This window comes from Pieris napi, chromosome 9 (genome assembly GCF_905475465.1).
Source record: "Pieris napi chromosome 9, ilPieNapi1.2, whole genome shotgun sequence".
Taxonomy (NCBI): domain Eukaryota; kingdom Metazoa; phylum Arthropoda; class Insecta; order Lepidoptera; family Pieridae; genus Pieris; species Pieris napi.
This window is the reverse complement of record NC_062242.1, coordinates 10696965-10714432: the sequence shown is the minus strand read 5'-3', so window position 1 is coordinate 10714432 and position 17468 is coordinate 10696965. Positions and strand designations below refer to the sequence as shown.

Here is a 17468-nt window from a genome sequence, read left to right as displayed (position 1 = left end):
ATGATTAGATGTAACACTTCGTCATTAGGGGGCCTCATAGCCTAGCGGTCTTATTAAGTGGCAGCTAGGTGAGGGGTACCGGGTTCGATTCCCGGTTCGAGGACAAGTTTTAATTTAATTTAAATTTGTTCTCGGCCTATGGGAGGGTTGTGCGGTACCGGGCGAGTGCTTAAACCGTACATAAAGGACACTGTCGAATTTCTAAAAGACAAGCACGAATTATAAAAAAAAATCCTATACTTGACGCTGGCTAATGCACAAATCGTGCCAGACCCATAAATAAAAAAAAAACACTTCGTCAAAAAACTGTTTAAAACATGTACCACAGAATTCTCGTAATTGTTATCCAGTTACTTAGTAATATCTTTACTTTTCAATTACTTAGTAATAATTATTTTAATTCAATCTAATAAGTACTTATCATATGTTCGCCTATAACAACTGATGAATATTAAAAGTAAGTTACACGAATAAAGTCAAAGTAAGCAATATTACTAACTTAAACGCTAAATGCTTAATTACTAACAGGTGTATTCATATATGTCGAAGATTTTGAACTAAATACTCTGGGAGAAAATAATTTATCTAAAAGAACCAGTTTTGTAGCTACCGGCTGCGAATGTATGGTTTCGTGTCAACTTAATAAGATTTTACACTATGGCTTCTTAAAGATGTAATTTGATTCGAAAAAGAGCTCGCTCCTGGAAACTTGCACTATTTACGAATTTAAAAGGCTTAAGGATTACTTGTTAACGCCTCAATTACACATAAGACTTTAAATCGATTTGTAATTGATTATTGCAGTGGCGTTGTTTGTTTTTATTTAGTTCTTTTGTTTCTCAAACATAATTTATGGCTTCAAAACCAAACAGTTCACGCGGTATTTGAATCGCTTGAAATATAATGGCGCATGCGCTAAAATTTAGTCGCTTATTAATAACGACGATAACTCTATCGTTATTTTCTGTGTGATCAAAATATATAGATGTATTATATACAAACAGTACATAGTTTTATATAAGGGCGCGAAGTGTTTTTACGACTGTGTTTTGTTTTTAAAAAGTTATAATTTTTTTCAAATCTATGTGCGTTATTAGTTGAAAAAGGATATATTAACAAGTTTTATTAATAAAGCGCGAGGAAGTTCTTGAGAAACATCTAGGTCTATACATCGTAACTATGTAAATGAAATATAACAATAATTGTAAAAAATTGTATTTACAACTGTGTTTTAATTTTGAAAAGATGTTTCAAATCCATGTGCGTTATTTGTAAGAAAAGGATAAATAAATTAGGAAAATGCAGGTATTACAATAAGCATAATGCAAAACATATGTCATAAGCTAAATATCATTACCATTCCTGAAGTACTACATGCATTGTATTGCATGACAAAAGCAGCTACACCAGTTAACAAAAATCAATCAAAGTCCGTACTAATCTTATTAATCTATTCCATTAAACGAGTAGAAATAAATGCTTCCACAGCATATAGTACAGAGTAAAAAGCCTTTAACGCTATTTGCATAGATACGTTCGCAAGAAAGCCCTACTTGTGTTGGTTGGCATTTAGTGGCTTCTGATAATTTTAGTTTAGTTCTTGCTGGCATATCGTTACGTATAATATTGAATTACATTATAAGAGAGGAAGTTTAGTCTGTGTTATACTATAAATAGGACAATTCCTTTAGCATTGGAATGCAATACACCTGAGTAAAATATAGAAGTCATTAAAAAAAATCTAAAGCGGATTTATAAAAAAAAAATAGCGTTTATTCGCGTACTATAATTTAAGCTACATTAAGTTTATGTTATTATTATATTTAATACTAGCTGGCCTGGCGAACATCGTACCGCCTAACAGTCGATTCTTTATTTTTTTTTTATACTTATTCTGCTATTCGGGACACCGGTCTAGCTAGTAAGATAAAAAAAAGAAAGTTGATAAGACAACAAATACATTACATATGTCAAAAAATAAAAATTTACCTTCCCGGAACCCCTCCACTAACATTTGAACTTTATGATATGGTTTTAAAGTTCAAATTGACTTTTAAGTATTATTACGAATATTTTGTATGGGAATATAGAAAAGTGTTGTTTTTAGACTTTTTCACTCAATTGTTTTAAATGTTTCTCTCCGTAAGAACCATCCTCGTACTTCAAGGAATATTATTTAAAAAAAATCAGACAAATCGGTCAAGCCGTTTTCATGTTATGTCGTGACAACGGAAAACGGGTTTCATTTTTATATATATAGACTAGTACTTACGCGATCTCCTAAGGATGAAGGACTCTTCAAAATTCATCACTTGTCTCACATCTCGCTATTATTTTTCAATCCTTCCCCGCTATCTCTTTTATTTTATCTTACCTTTTTCATTCACTTGGCCATCCCAAGTAAGGACCATTTTGACCCATCATAAACAAGGGCAATCCTAAAACGTATTTTTAAAATATAGAGTAATCATAATAATGATTATTGTTACAATACTACAACAAGTTATCTTCGGGATTAGATAGAAAAGGTTTTATAAAAAAAGGTTAATCTTATCAAAACATCTTCAAACAGCTAAAACTAAAGTGTTTTCTGTGTAAAATACGAAAGTTGAAAAATTTTATGGAATTAGTCGATGAGTTGAAACGGTACCGTGTTTTAAGAATGGACAAGATTAATAAAAAATAATTCTTAAAACGTAAAAGGTTTCTTTGACACTTAGTCGATATTCTGGGTTATAATCAAATATATAAAATTCTCGTGTCGCGGTGTTTGTAGTTAAACTCCTCCGAAACGGCTTGACCGATTCTCATGAAATTTTGTGTGTATATTCTCAGACATACCCAGTCTGAGAATCGGACAATATCTATTTTTCATCCCCCTAAATATTTATTTTTTATTTTTATGATACAGCATTAAAAAATAGATACAACCCCTAACTTTCACCCCTCTACGATCAACACCCATTTTTTATTAAAAATGATATACATGGCAAAACGACGTTTGCCCGGTCAGCTAGTAATATATATTAGCCTATTAACGGAGCCGGGATTCAAACCTTAGACTTCAGAGTCGTCCGCTTAGCCACTTAACCATTAAATTTATGATTAAAATTGGGTAATTATTGACATTTATACTTTGTAAGGCGCCATATAAATCTTTCAATTAATTAATATTCAAAATAATACACTTGCTTGTAATAAATAAAACAGTTCCTGAGCGTATCCTGTCCTAGAACCTAATTTAAATTCGTTGCTAGACTAGAATACAATTTGAATATCGCTATCCTATTTATTGAGGATGTCAAAACACTAATCTTAAAAAGAAATAAAAATCTGCGTGGGATTCAGTTTATATATTATACTTTAGTAATTATTTAAAACAATAGTTTTATCGTTAATATATTATGTGTTAGTAATAAAAGTCTCCACCATATCTATTTTGTATATATGTAACCGTTACATTTTGAAATAAAAAGCTTCTTAATTAAAAAGCTCATTACTAAATCAACTAAACTTTAAGCATTCGTTATACAAGTTATTATATTCTGCAGTTTTTAATATGAATCCTCTCGGCTGCATATGCATTTCTGGACGAATGCGATAAAGTCAAAAATCGATAGTCGAATTATAGTGCGGGTTTCATTTAAAGATAGCGCGAGGAAGTTCTTGAGAAAACTCTATTCATTATAACTATGTAAATGACTGAAATATATAAATTATTGTTAAAAAGGTAGCAAAAATCTTCCCAAATTCACGCAAAACTAGACAGAAGAAATATTTTTTATACTTACCACATGTTTTTGTATTGTTTCCAATTTTGACTGCAAGTGTAACAGTCTCAAGTCAAAATCCATGAGGGTAATTAAGTTCCTTTCCCAAGTAGGATCCTAGCTGAACTCAGCAGGATATTTATGTAAGTACCAAGTACTAGTAATTGTAAATATGGTCAAAGCCTTAAGTGGCTTCAGCCGGTTTTGAATAAAAAAATGTTTGGATTTTCAAGTACCTGTTACGATCTCAAATAGTTTTTTGTCGTTTCATTTCTGCGAGTTTTTGTGCTCATCTTATACATTAATCAGTATCGGACATCTAAGAGTGTCCCTTTTAATTGTGTCCAATATATACCATATAGCATATATGTTAACCTTTTTTTAATATTCAACAATAACGGAATTTTCGACTGCGTAGTCCTGGATAGTTAATTTATCATATATAATCAGGCTATGCACACTGGCATGGCATTTATTTTCGTCGTAAGACCGCGCCGTCGTAAGTAAGTTAGAGATCAATAGATTCACTAACCCCCACATGTAGCACAACAAAAAAAGCATTAGTAACCAAAGCATGAAAGAGAACAGATGACCGGTACCCTGCTGATTCGTATTCGCAAACGTTTCTGACCCAAGAGAGATCTTTCTTTCTAATTTGTGGCTTAAAATGTTAAGAAATTATAATCTGGCATCGTAAACAAGTATAAATTGTCAGAAACATTGAAGAGATGTGTCCGATATCGCAGTAAAAACTTGTTTTTAAGTTATAGAAAATTGAGACTCAATTATAAAACGGGTTATTGATCCAGTTCTGAGAATATTACTGTACCAATAATATGAAGTTGACAAGCCTATAACACAAATGTTTGATTTGTTGACACGTTGGCAAGTGTTTTATACGGGATTCTATATTTGTAATATTGATTAATTACTACAAATGGTCAATTTGCAGTATAAATAGTTATAGTTGTAGTGTACATTTTTTAACTGGTATATAAAAGTTGGTGGAAGTAATTCTTGATCATACAGAAATTTGGTATAATACCTATTGTACTGGTCCCGCGAGGTTAAACATAATTTAAGTTTTAAATATTTTGGAAATAATAAGCTTATGTTAGAAATATGGATAATGTAGCATTTCAATGGTGATTTTTTTAAAATTGGTTTAGTAGTGACTTTTTCGTAATAATTACTCAAAACAAATAGTTCCTATTAATAATATTATGATAAGATAGATTCTCAGGAACTAGATATGTCCATAGAAATATTTCAGATCGTCATGATCAGCTTTTCTGTAGTTTAGGGTAACAGTGCCTCCTTCCATCCCTTTATACTAAAAGCGCTAAGAGAATTTTAAGTTTGTAATTTTCCTGCCATTATTGTGAATAAAATACACTGAATTTAAAATGTCACACGTAATGATTCTCGACACATTTTTAAACGATAATTACACTTGCAATCAGGCTCCCTTCCATCAAATTATGCGAAAATCTCAGTTATTATGGTAACAACGTGTCATTTTGACGTTCATATATTCGGAAAAGTTCAAAAGTAATACAACATTTCCAATGTTGATTAAATAACATTTTTCTTATAGAAAATTCGTAGATTTTTACACACATCATTTTTTCCACTATTATTATTATTATTACATTATTTTTCTTTTCTTCTTTCTCAAACTAACTGTTGTGGTCTATGGCAGAATGACCAGCGCTGTGAAGCACGGCACTACAGCATAATGCTGAGACAGAGCCAGTAACAACCACAACACACACACACATTACACACTTAAAATGTACCTTATTCCTTAAAAGATTTTTTGGTAATTTTCTTTTTTTATTATTATTTTGTTTGTTTCTGTGTGGGTGTTTCGTTAGTAATAAATATTATGTCTATGTCTATATTTATTGAGTATTAATTTTCGTTTCACATGAACATTTTTCTAGTGGTTAAGCAGCTTTCGACCCAGAAGATCACTTCTGAATCTGATGACAGTCAGTAGTTCAACTGGTCAAATATCCTAGGTCTGAGGAAGAGTACACTTTCTTTTCTCCACGTAGAATAGAATAAAAATTTACGTGAGGATATATGACTTCTGCAAATATAAACAAATTTGGTTTATCATATCTACTTATGCAAATAATTATGTAGGAATTTTCATTCCATTCATTTAAAATTATGCATTATGTTTAAATTATAAATTATTGAAATCACTAAAGCTTTCGTCCATTGACTAACATAATCAGTTGAATCAATTAGTCGTTTATCTGTTTCAAATTCGCATTAATTTAAAATTACATTCTGTGTTAGATTTATTAAACATATAACTACTAAATTTAAAACGTTTGTTGCGTAGAGATGTGGGGTCTCTTACTTGCATCTTCTACCGCATTTACCACGGTGAGTGTTTAGAGGAGTTGTTCGGAACCTGCAGCTGAGTTTCATAATAGGACGTCGGGGCAGAATATAAAATTCCAGCCGTATCACCTCGACGTCCACCGGGATCTAAAATACTTTTCAGGCACATTCAATCTACTATTCAGTCCGTTCTTCTCAAAACATTTAGTGGAAAGAAGATTGTCGATTGCTCTTTCCGTAGTTCAAGTGATTGATACCCCAATGTGCCCAGCAAAAACGTAGATGAGAAGAGGCGATAGTAATATCGTCCTAACCTCAGTCATTATTATCAAGTCTAGTCATTATTATTATTATTCGACAAAACAGACCAACTGATTTTTACACTGAATAATAATAATTCCTAATTTAGGCTGAAAATGGTAATGAACAAAAAATACTGGTATTATTGTGAAAAAGCGTGGGTTGCTCGATAGACGAAAAATATGGCACAGAGCGCCATTATTTATTTTTTATTTTTTAGTTAATTTTTATTTTTTTTTCGGATTATTGCATTGTCATCGATCTTTGACAGGTGCGCAAAGTTTGAATTAAATATGTCCGTTAAAAGTGGGTCAATCGAGTCCGAAGGAGTCGGTTACATACATACATACAAACATACATACATACAGGTGAAGCTAATATAAAGCGTGTAATAAGTAATTTGAATATTTTAAGACATTTTCTCATCGCCAAAAAAGAATACAAGAAACACATAGGGGGAAATCTGTAACAGCATTAAGGCGGCTCTTTCAAAAATAACCCCCGCAGACAGGCTATTTTAGTTACTGATCTTTGAACAGCTGTTCCAATATGATACAATGTCTGGGTATCCAATATATTTATTGGTCGACGGATGTTTATGGGTTTAATCGGGATTAAGTTATACAGGATGTGATGATTCAAGTAGCACATCTAAACTTATGTTGGAAATTCTTATTGGGTGATAAATATAATACTATTAAAGAGAGCCAAAAATTCAGCAATTCGTGAACAAATCGAACATTATGTAATTAATTATCTGTTGACCACGATTGCTGAAAAGCACTCGAACCGTCAAGTTATTTCAATATTGTTATGTACCTACTCGCGTGCAAGAGCAGTGTTGGCCTAGTGGCTTTAGCGTACTCTCATACCTGAGGTCGTAGGTTGGATCCTCAGCTGTGCACCAATGGACTTCTAAGTGCGAATATAACATTTGCTCGAACGATGAAGGAAAACATCGTGGGGAAACCGACATATCTTACACCCAAAAAGTCGACGGCGCGTGTCAGGCACTGGAGGCTGATCACCTACCTGCCTATTAGATTTAAAAATGATCATGAAACAGATATAGAAATCTGAGGCCAACACCTAAAGAGGTAGTAGCGCCACTGATTAATTTATGTACTCGCGTGGGCACAACTGAGCGTTTTAAGGCAATTTTGTCGCGGACCACTACTATGCGGACTACCATCCCACTGAAGTATTTCCGAACCAATTTGACTTAGGGTCCTATAGAAACGGGCGTACTAATTCTTAATAGCCCAGCAACGCACTGTCGAGCCCTCTGCCAATGTAAGTGTCTATGGGCGGCGGTAACTTATCATCAGATGAGCCTCCTGCCCGTTTGCCCATGTAATATAAAAAAGCCGCTAAGAGCAACGCATCATTTGGGTGTTTTGAAACATTACTTATTGAATTTGATATACGCGACTCATTCTTAGCTCTAAGTGACGACTCCGAATCATATCCATGTTCACTAATTATTAATATAACAATAAATGATAATAAAACTCCAAAAATATAATAGTTTCACCAAAGAGATAAACTGAATTCATTTTCACATTTAGAGATCTAATATTAATGATCGTGATTGTAATTTCAATTATGTTATAATTAATATTACTAGCGAAGTTGTATTGATATTTAATGATTTATATTAACGCGTGTTTTGAGGGTTTAATAAATGTAACTTTAATACTGTTCATTTAAATGAAAAGTATTTATTTATTAGTAAACAATAATTATAAAAGAAACAAAAAAAGGCAAATGAAATATAAAATTAGAATATTGCATGTAACTTTAGTCATATATTTTACTGTTACATACAATTAATAAAATATTTTTTCAAAATAGTTTGGAAGTATTTTAAGTCTTATCAAAATATTTTGAGTATATTCGATAAAAACATACAAAAATATATCCTCTTTTTAATATAAATTATTGCGAATGACCTTGTTTTAAAAATATCTCAGGTAGGTTTGTGAAAGTAGGCAAACATGTCGACTGCACTCATTTGTTTTGATAATGTGTATTATTTGCGTAGAACACGTTTAAATTACTGTTATAATATAATTTATTTATTTATTTCCTTATTTCCTTATTTCCTATTTTTACAGTAACTTAATACTAATACAATAGAAAACTAACGTAAAACATAATATAAACATAACAAGTAAAAACTTAAAAACCTAAACCATTTTATAACTAATTATAAATACATAATGAAATTCTTGTGAATTCAGCCAGTGTGCAACTAAATATATCCGTCTCACAAGCAATAGTGTTTAGGGTGCGCAAAACACGCGTAAATGGTGCTTCTCAAAGTAACTTAATAAATTAAAACTTCTAATGCTATATATTAGAAGTTTTAATTTATAAAACTGTTACTTTCATCTTGCTTATAAGTCAAATGCATATTTAAAACGTGTATAACTCTCGTGATAGAACACAATCTTTTAATTCCGGAAGTCTGATTACATTTCAATAGTAGTAAACGAAATTAAGTAGTAAAAAAAATTCTCGTGTCGCGGTGTTTGTGGTTAAACTCCTCCGAAACGGCTCGACCGATTCTCATGAAATTTTGTGTGCTTATTGGGTATGTCTGAGAATCGGACAACATATATTTTTCATCCCCCTAAATGTTAAGGGTAGTCCACCCCTAAATATATTTTTTAGTTTTAGATATTTTTTTTTTGTTTTTATTTTTTATGTTACAGCATTAAAAAATACATACAACCCCTAACTTTCACCCTTCTACGATCAAACCCTATTTTTTTTTAAATATACATGGCAAAACGACGTTTGCCCGGTCAGCTAGTATAATATAAATTGATCGGTCTATTTGACATGATTTTAGTTTAATAAAATATTTAAGTTGATGATTGCTAAGCTCCAGTAATTGAAAGGCAAGTCAAGTGTTTCCAACTATAACATAAAATAAAACTAACAAAGTCTCACTATAGCTACACTTGACATTAGCCATTCATTAAAATTTATTAATCAGCGTCCAGCACACATTTTTGCATTTATATTATGTATTTAGATTTAAGCTGAACAAAATAGTTCGCCACTGCGCGAATAAGACCAAATTGACAGGCATTAAATTTAAACCATAAAGTCAGGAGCAAAATTAAATGCTTAACGAAATTGCGCCCAAAGGGATCACTTCAACAATTCGTTAGACGTTTCCGTTAACGTAATGTCGCCGTTATAACGAGGTACCGTAGAGTCGTTATTGCCGTTGAAATTCAAAAATGGAATGCTTTAGTACTTTGGACTTTAGTGTATTAAATGAGAGTGCAGTTTTGGGTGGAGTTTGAGAGTCTAGATAAAAAAGAATAGGGACAAATTTAGCAGAGACTATGCAAGTCCGCAAAATATAAGCCTTGACGTTCGCACCCTTTTCTGAGAGTACATTTAAAAATTAACGCTATGTTTAGGCTATTTTTTGGAATGTTTCCAGCTTTAAGGTAAAAGTAATGTCTATACAGCTGAATAACGGATATAAATAAAATTAAACGCACTTTTACTCCCAATTAGAAATATATTTTAGAGACATTTGAACCTTTATGCTTGCGGCCTAGTCTGGCTTCGCTCGATGTTTATTTTTTAAATATGTATTTGTAAAAATCCTGATTTTTTGTGCATAAAAATGTGCGTGAATTACATATGTTAGATTTAGGAAACCTTTTAAGTAAAATATACCTGTGTATCATTCATAGCAAACTTAACAGTATTAATTGTATTTACAAAGTAACCGAGATTGATTTTACCGAAGTATAATTTTTAATAATATAAAATTTAATTCCTTAATGACTGCAAAAATATCATTCAAAATCAACAAAAGGATTAATTAATATTTTGTAATCTTTCAAATAAATAGGAAAATATAATTGGATGCGCCTACAAAAATATTCTTAGCATTCTTTAGTAACTTACGAAAGTATTTTCATTTAAAAATTTAAATATTGGTTAAATATACGGAAATATATATTGTTCCCGTATCGTGGCGTCGTTATCTAATCTGCTTTTAAGTGTAACAATTACGATAGGTAAAAATTTATTTTTATTTATTTATTTAAATATAAGTAATCTTACAGCTAACATACATAATATTATAAAACAAACACTTAGACAGTACAGAAAGCCAAAGCAGATTACATAGATAAACAATATTATATACGAAAATTAAAACAAATAAGCGCATCAATAGACAGAACTATATATATATATATATATATATATATATAATTAAAAGCATAATGTCAAATTAGTTTATATTATTTTACGTTGTGTAAGTGTAATTTTAATTGATTCCCAAATTATTTAATGTTTAATTTGATTTTAATAGCAATTTAATGGAACCAAACAAAATAGTGACGCAGAATATATAGCCAGTTCTTCACGTCCGTTCTACGACCTTGATTTGAGAATTGGCAGTAAATGTAAATTTAGAAGCATTTTTTTTGTGTATCATTTATTCAGATATTTTGATATTGATCCAAATATTAGTTGATGTTTTTTGTTCTTTCAAATAAATCATATCTATTTTTAACAAACTCCAATCAAAAGAGAATGTTAGTTTGGCTGGTATATGACATTGTTGGATTTGGTTATTTGAGCTTCATAATCTATTTAGGCCACGAAGCACATGTCTTTTTGTATGTTTATCCACAAAATTATCAGAAATTAAAAAGTCATATAACGATATTTTTTTTGATTTAAGTAAGTTCTATCGTGGGGAAAAGTCCAAGTTTTATCAAAATCGGTAAAGTAGGTTTCGAGACCACGCAAATAATGATGAAATCTATCTCTCTATATTACTTTTATTAGTCATTCCCAATACGTTACAATATTACACCACATTTTAAACATGTAAAGTCATGTTCTTTATTCATACTGAATAGCGTGAGAAAATTAAAAGCATGTGTTCGTTAATTATTTTAATTTACACATCAACATGTTGAAGTTCAAGGGATGTTTATATGTCCGCTACTTTGACTAGGACAACAACATTTAAATTGTTTTAATCAATGCTAAAAATAATATTCCTATTAATGATTTTGGCTGAAGAATGTAAAGGTTGTATGAGTGATTAAGTATGTATGCAACTCTCATCCCTGAGGTCGTAGGTGCAATCCGCAATCCTAGGTAGTGCACCAATGGACTTTCTATCTATATGAATTTAAAGCCCGTCACAGACTTAGCTATAATATATATTAATATTTTTATGGCTAGGCATATTACTATATATTTTCTATACTAATTTTCGCGTGACCGCACACTCAGCTATAATATATATTTATGTGACGTCACCAAGCGATACCGTAATATACATTATTGCATATTACTATATATTATGGTATAGCAAGACATCAATTAAACGAAGGCAAAATATATATTTCTCAGTGTGTGGTAGCTTGCTATAATATATATTATAGTACGGTATATTAATATATATTATAGCTAAGTCTGTGACGGGCTTAATACTCGGTTAAGGAAATCATCGTGAGGAAACCAGCCCTATTCAAAGACTCGACGGCATGTGACACAAAAGTCCGATCTCCGAATTGCCTATTAGAAAAACGTAATTTGGGGCCCAGACCTATAAGGTTGTAGCGCAAGTTTTTTTTAAGTATTACATTCTCTCAAATTTTTGTTTGAAATTACTTCTTTGATGTTTCTGTTATATGCTAAAAGTATTTCCATCAGATACTTGGGCCAACTTTTTGTGTATGTACAACATGCGTTAATATTTGTAATATCATTTTGTTAAATAAATATATTTATTAAAAATATGTATACTAAAATAACACTGGAATTAATTAAATGTAGTGCAAGAGACGGAAACATATAAGAGAAACTAACTTCAAACAACTATTGTTAAACAAAAATTTAAGAGATATTAGTACAATGTAAATTTTCATCATATTAGCAAATTGAAATTAATTAAATTCTCGTGAATTCTGTGTTGAGCTGGACCAAACGTTAGTAATTTTCTCCAGTCTAAGGAAGGCTTCAGTAATTACCATACGTAGCATAAGAACCCTGGATTAAATTTCGTCTAAAACTTAATGGCACAGGTCATCTTCTAGTACTGTGTCTGTGCACAACACCCATTGACATCACATGAAACTCACATCGAGCTTTCTGTAAGCTTTTAACTTCCCAAGCAAATTTTATTTTCATAATAACATGTGAAACATTCTGTTCCTCAGCATTATGCTGAGCCAGGGCCAATTACAGCCACAGCACACACACATTACACACTTGAAACTAACCAAATGGAAAAAGGAGATTTTTTTTTTAAATTTCATTATTGTTATTTTATGTGTTTATGTGTGTGTGTTTTTGTTGGTAATAAATGTTATGTCCAATGTCTAAATATTATATTATCTATGTCTAATAAAGTTTTAAATGTATGTTTCTAATAATTATATTTTACTAAAACACGTGCATCTATAATTTAGCGTCCAGTATGAAACTGTGGGCGTTAGTTTATAATAACGAAATTCCTGTTCCTACACAGAAATAACGTTTTGGTCCAGACAGCCACATATGTCCAGCTTCCCTTCATCCTTTTTGAGATATTTAGAATAACCCCTCGTTCCTTCACCCTCAGCGGAAACTGTCCACGTGGTTTCAGTGTTCTTCTGAAAGCATTCAGGGGGCGTATTCTAAAAATACACGACACAGAATAATCTAAACGTACACCCAGTCGGGTTAGTCACGTCGCGTCGCGCGGCCCGAGCCGATTCGAATTCCAAATTCAAATTTTGAAATGTTCGAAATGTGAGTGGACCTACAGTGGACCTTGTGACTTTGAACCAGGTGACGTTTATTTTGTTTGTTAAAAAAATATTGTAAAAATCGTTGTCTATTGTTTATGACGCGTTATTTTTGTTATTGAGGGCAGAGTGGGCACAGTCATAATATAAATACGCGAGAATTATCTAGCTCTCGATTTTTTTGGTATATTTATCTTTTCAAATGATTGCACGAAATTACAATCAATTTCATTTTAAATTGAAGGTCTAAATGAAATAGATTTTGACCTAGATATGTATATATATCTTTCTGCGTGAACTAGTCATGCTGTTCAAAAAATTATACAAAATCTAAGAGGTATATTTGCGCACAACGTTAACATCATCATACAAATTCTCTAAACATATTTTTTTCCTGTTCATTAACTAGCAAACTAAGCTTTGGTATGACACAAACTAACTGTTGTGGTCTCTGACAGAATGACCAGCGCTGTGGAACACGTTTGCTCCACAGCATAATGCTGAGCCAGGGCCAGTTACAACCACAACACACAGAATAAAATGTAGAGGAGAGTGACCAAATATGGAATACCATTTTGATTTTTAGGCATAATTTCCACAAGTGTTATAAATAAAAAACTTTTTGTGGTAATTATTAACAATCATATATTTGCACTTTAGTTTGTAATAAGTTTAGGTTTTATTGATTAGTTTAAGGTAAGAAAAAATTTAAGAAACTAAATAAAGATTTAGGTATCTAAATATGGAATAGGTACCCCAAATATGGAATACTATAAACACTATCAAAAATTAACCTTAAAATACACGAGACTCTTTGGAAACTTGGTAAAAATATAGAAAGGTACACAATTTTTTTACAAAAGTCACAAATCCAGGTATCAAACTCTGGCACAGCGCAATCATTACATGCCCAGAGTCCACACATAAGATACTTGATCCATGTTTCCCCATGAGTATCATTCGAAAACAGCACACCACAGAAAATACACTCCGAATCTTCAGATTCTGGTGCTGTATATCCTATCAAGGCATCGGGTTCACTGTCAGTATCAAATAGCATCACCTCCTCATTATCTGAATTAGGCTTAGTCTTCTCTTTTGGTTTTTTCCTTTTGATATTTTCTCATTCTTACTTCTTTTTTTTTTGCCAACACGACAGTTTTCTTTCCCAGTGTAGTAGCTGCGGCTTGTTCTGGAGAAAATTCGTTTTTCTGACATAATCAAAACAAAGTAGATCTTGACACATCAAAGTATTTTCCAGCTTTTAAATAACCCATTTGTTTCTCTCTTACTAATTTTATTACTTCCGCCATATGCTCTGAATCCATTCTTTTCGCTTTGTTTTTGAGTTGACGCCCGCCATTTTGGTAAAACATTTAAAAAAAATATAATTAACAAAATCATCATGTCAGCTGATACTTCAGAGAACCAATTATGGAATAGTCCATAATTGGATACTGTGATCTGTCCATATTTGGATTTTCCAACGATTTCAAAATGACATTCAGATTTTTATATTTAAGAAAGTAATATCATCTAATACCGCTAAAACATACAAAAGAACGTCTAAACGGTCTCTAAAAGCTATAAAATCAATACTGTGTGCACTTTCTTTACGAAAAATACGTATTTTTAACATACCTTAGGAAGTTATGCGGTAGCGACAAAACAAAAAACTGTCACAATGACGAAAGCTCTTGCTCAACTGACATGCGACAACTTGTACGCGTAAACGGGAGTAAGAGGAGACAGAAAATCATTGTTTAATGAGTATGTGAGTTTGCATTTGGGAGAAATAGGGGTATTCCATATTAGGGATACTATCCCATATTTGGTCACTTTCCTCTACCTTATTTCTTTTTTTTCCTTCATATTTTTTTGTTATTTTTCTTCTTTGATTATTATATTATTTTGTGTGTATCGTTAGTAATAAATGTTTTGTATGAAAAATACAAATTTCATAACATTTAATATAAAAATGCCGATGGTGTAATGATGAAGCATCGAACGTCAGAGCTAAATGATCAATGTGGTCGGAACTGAAACTATAAAATTCGGCATTCGTAAACATTGTGAGTCAAAAAACAAAAATGTGCCTAAAATATAAACTTTTCTGGCATTGATGGATCGTGTGTTTTGTGACTCACTTCAAGTATTGAGGATTTAAATTGGATTAATTTAAACATACATCTCTCATTTAATGTATGTGATATTAAAAATAAACACGTTAAACACTTACCTACTTCCAATGATTTAATAAAAATATTTTAAAACATATACATACACTTTATTGTTGCTCTACTATATAATGTATTATAATGGTAGCTGTACACACTCGGCGAGACACCCCGAGACAGGCCGAGGGCGAGAGTGTACAGTAGAGCTCTCGTCTCGCCTCGCTTCCTCGCAGTCGGTCTCGCCTCTCTCGGTCGCCTGTCGGTTTTTGGCGCACGAGTCAAAGGGTCTCGCGAGTAAAACGAGAGCGACCTGTACACACTCGTTCAATCACTTGCTTGATGACTGTGGTTGTGACAGGACGTATCGCACAATGTGGTCTAACGAACGCGAATTTTGGCTGGTATTGCTTCTCTCATAAGAGTATTCTTCTTAGTTATCAACGGAGCAACTTTTTGCAGTAAAAATTGAAAGTCGACTAAAGACATTCTTGTAAAATTATCAAATTGGCCAGAGGGTTCTGCCACTAGCTCTGCCAATTGATTTTCCATGGTGCTGCTGAAATAAAGTACCTACACAATAAATGAATGACATACAAAAGGTAAAACATACATACAAGTAGCAATTTACAATTTTGGATAATATTAAAACTTTATGAACCTAATTACCTATTTCTGTTGCGGTGCATAGTAACCATCCACCATCTTCTTCTTCGCCATGGCTTCGTAATTTTTTTTTTATGGTAAACGTGAAGAAAATTATAATAACTTATTGCACAAAGACAAACAGCAGCAGCGGTTTCCACGTCCATTATTAACGGTGTTTTAAATACAAATAACGTAACGAGTGTGTACAGGCTGCGCTCTTCTCTCGGTCCTCTCGGTCGAGACTCTCGGCGAGAGGCTCTCGCCGAGTGTGTACAGCCACCATAAGCGTATTCATTTTTAAAAGGCCGGCAACGCACTTGCGAGCCTTGTGCCAATGTAAGTGTCCATGGACGGCGATCACTTAACATCAGAGGAACCTTTTGCTCGTTTAATATATAAAAAAAAAATCTCGCCATACTGAGGAGATTCAAAATAGAATATACATAAAAAGCAAAATTTTATGTATATTTAGTTAACAATATAAAATTATTTAACAAGAGTACGAAAGTATAAGTTAAGATGAAATTCTCAGAAGTATTCATACGTATTTTTGTGTTTCTGTTAAAAAAAAAAACAAAAATATATTTCGACAAAACCGTGCTGTTGTTACAAAAATATTTTTTTTTGTTCATTCCACATAAGCACTTTAAACGATTGAATGCAGTCAATAAATACAATCATTTTCCATTAGACGTAGTGCTGACATATTTCACAAAGGAATCTCTAAAGATATTCCCCGGGGTTCAACGTTCGTGTAAATATAGATAGATTGGGAAACAAAAGTAAAATAAACCTTGAAATGTGGCGTCCTATTCTAGAATCATGCGACTGCAGAAGGATATTCAAGCGCTTCATTAAATTGTGAGCGTTTAAAGAGTCACGCTGACTGTAACTAGTGTTTTTTATAGAGTGCCCAGAAGGATTCAAGCTATGATTTTAGCAAGAGGAAGTCTCACTCGTTATGACGTTTTTTCATTTTTTTTACAACGGGGCAAACCTGTAGGAAGCACAACTGATGTTAAGTGATACCACCGCCAATGGACACTGTCAATGCCATTGGGCTCGCTAACCGGCCTTTTGAGAATTGGTACGCTCAGTTCTTGAAGGACCCTAAGACGAATTGGTTCGGTAATTCTTCAGCTGGCGGCTGATTCCACATAATAGTGGTGCGCGGAAAAAACTGCCTTAAAAACGTCCTGTTGTGGAACGACAGACGTTGAGGTGATACGGGTGGAATTTTATGTGCATCGACGTCCGATAATGAAACTCAGCTGCAGGAATTAATCTAAACACAACAGTTGTTATATATGTTAACCGTTATGCGTTTAATTATAAGTGGCATTAAATACAGATAAACATCCCACGGAAGTGACGTAATTAAAGTAAATACTTTTCAGGCTTATGAGTGCCAAATAGAATTACACGTGTCT

At 32.4% G+C, this 17468-nt stretch overlaps 1 protein-coding gene across 8 annotated transcripts in view; it reads left to right on the top strand.

The window, feature by feature from the left end:
* The window catches only part of LOC125052735 (irregular chiasm C-roughest protein-like), a 94825-nt gene that overhangs the window by 13548 nt on the left and 63809 nt on the right, over window positions 1–17468 (top strand). For 7 of the 8 annotated variants that reach the window (XM_047653744.1, XM_047653742.1, XM_047653747.1 and 4 more), the window contains exon 1: window positions 13127–13259. The exons of the other annotated variant lie outside the window; for it this stretch is intronic. The gene's annotated coding sequence lies outside the window, so the exon portion shown is untranslated. Of the gene's footprint in view, window positions 1–13126; window positions 13260–17468 lie in introns of those variants that run through there. 8 annotated transcript variants of the gene reach the window in all.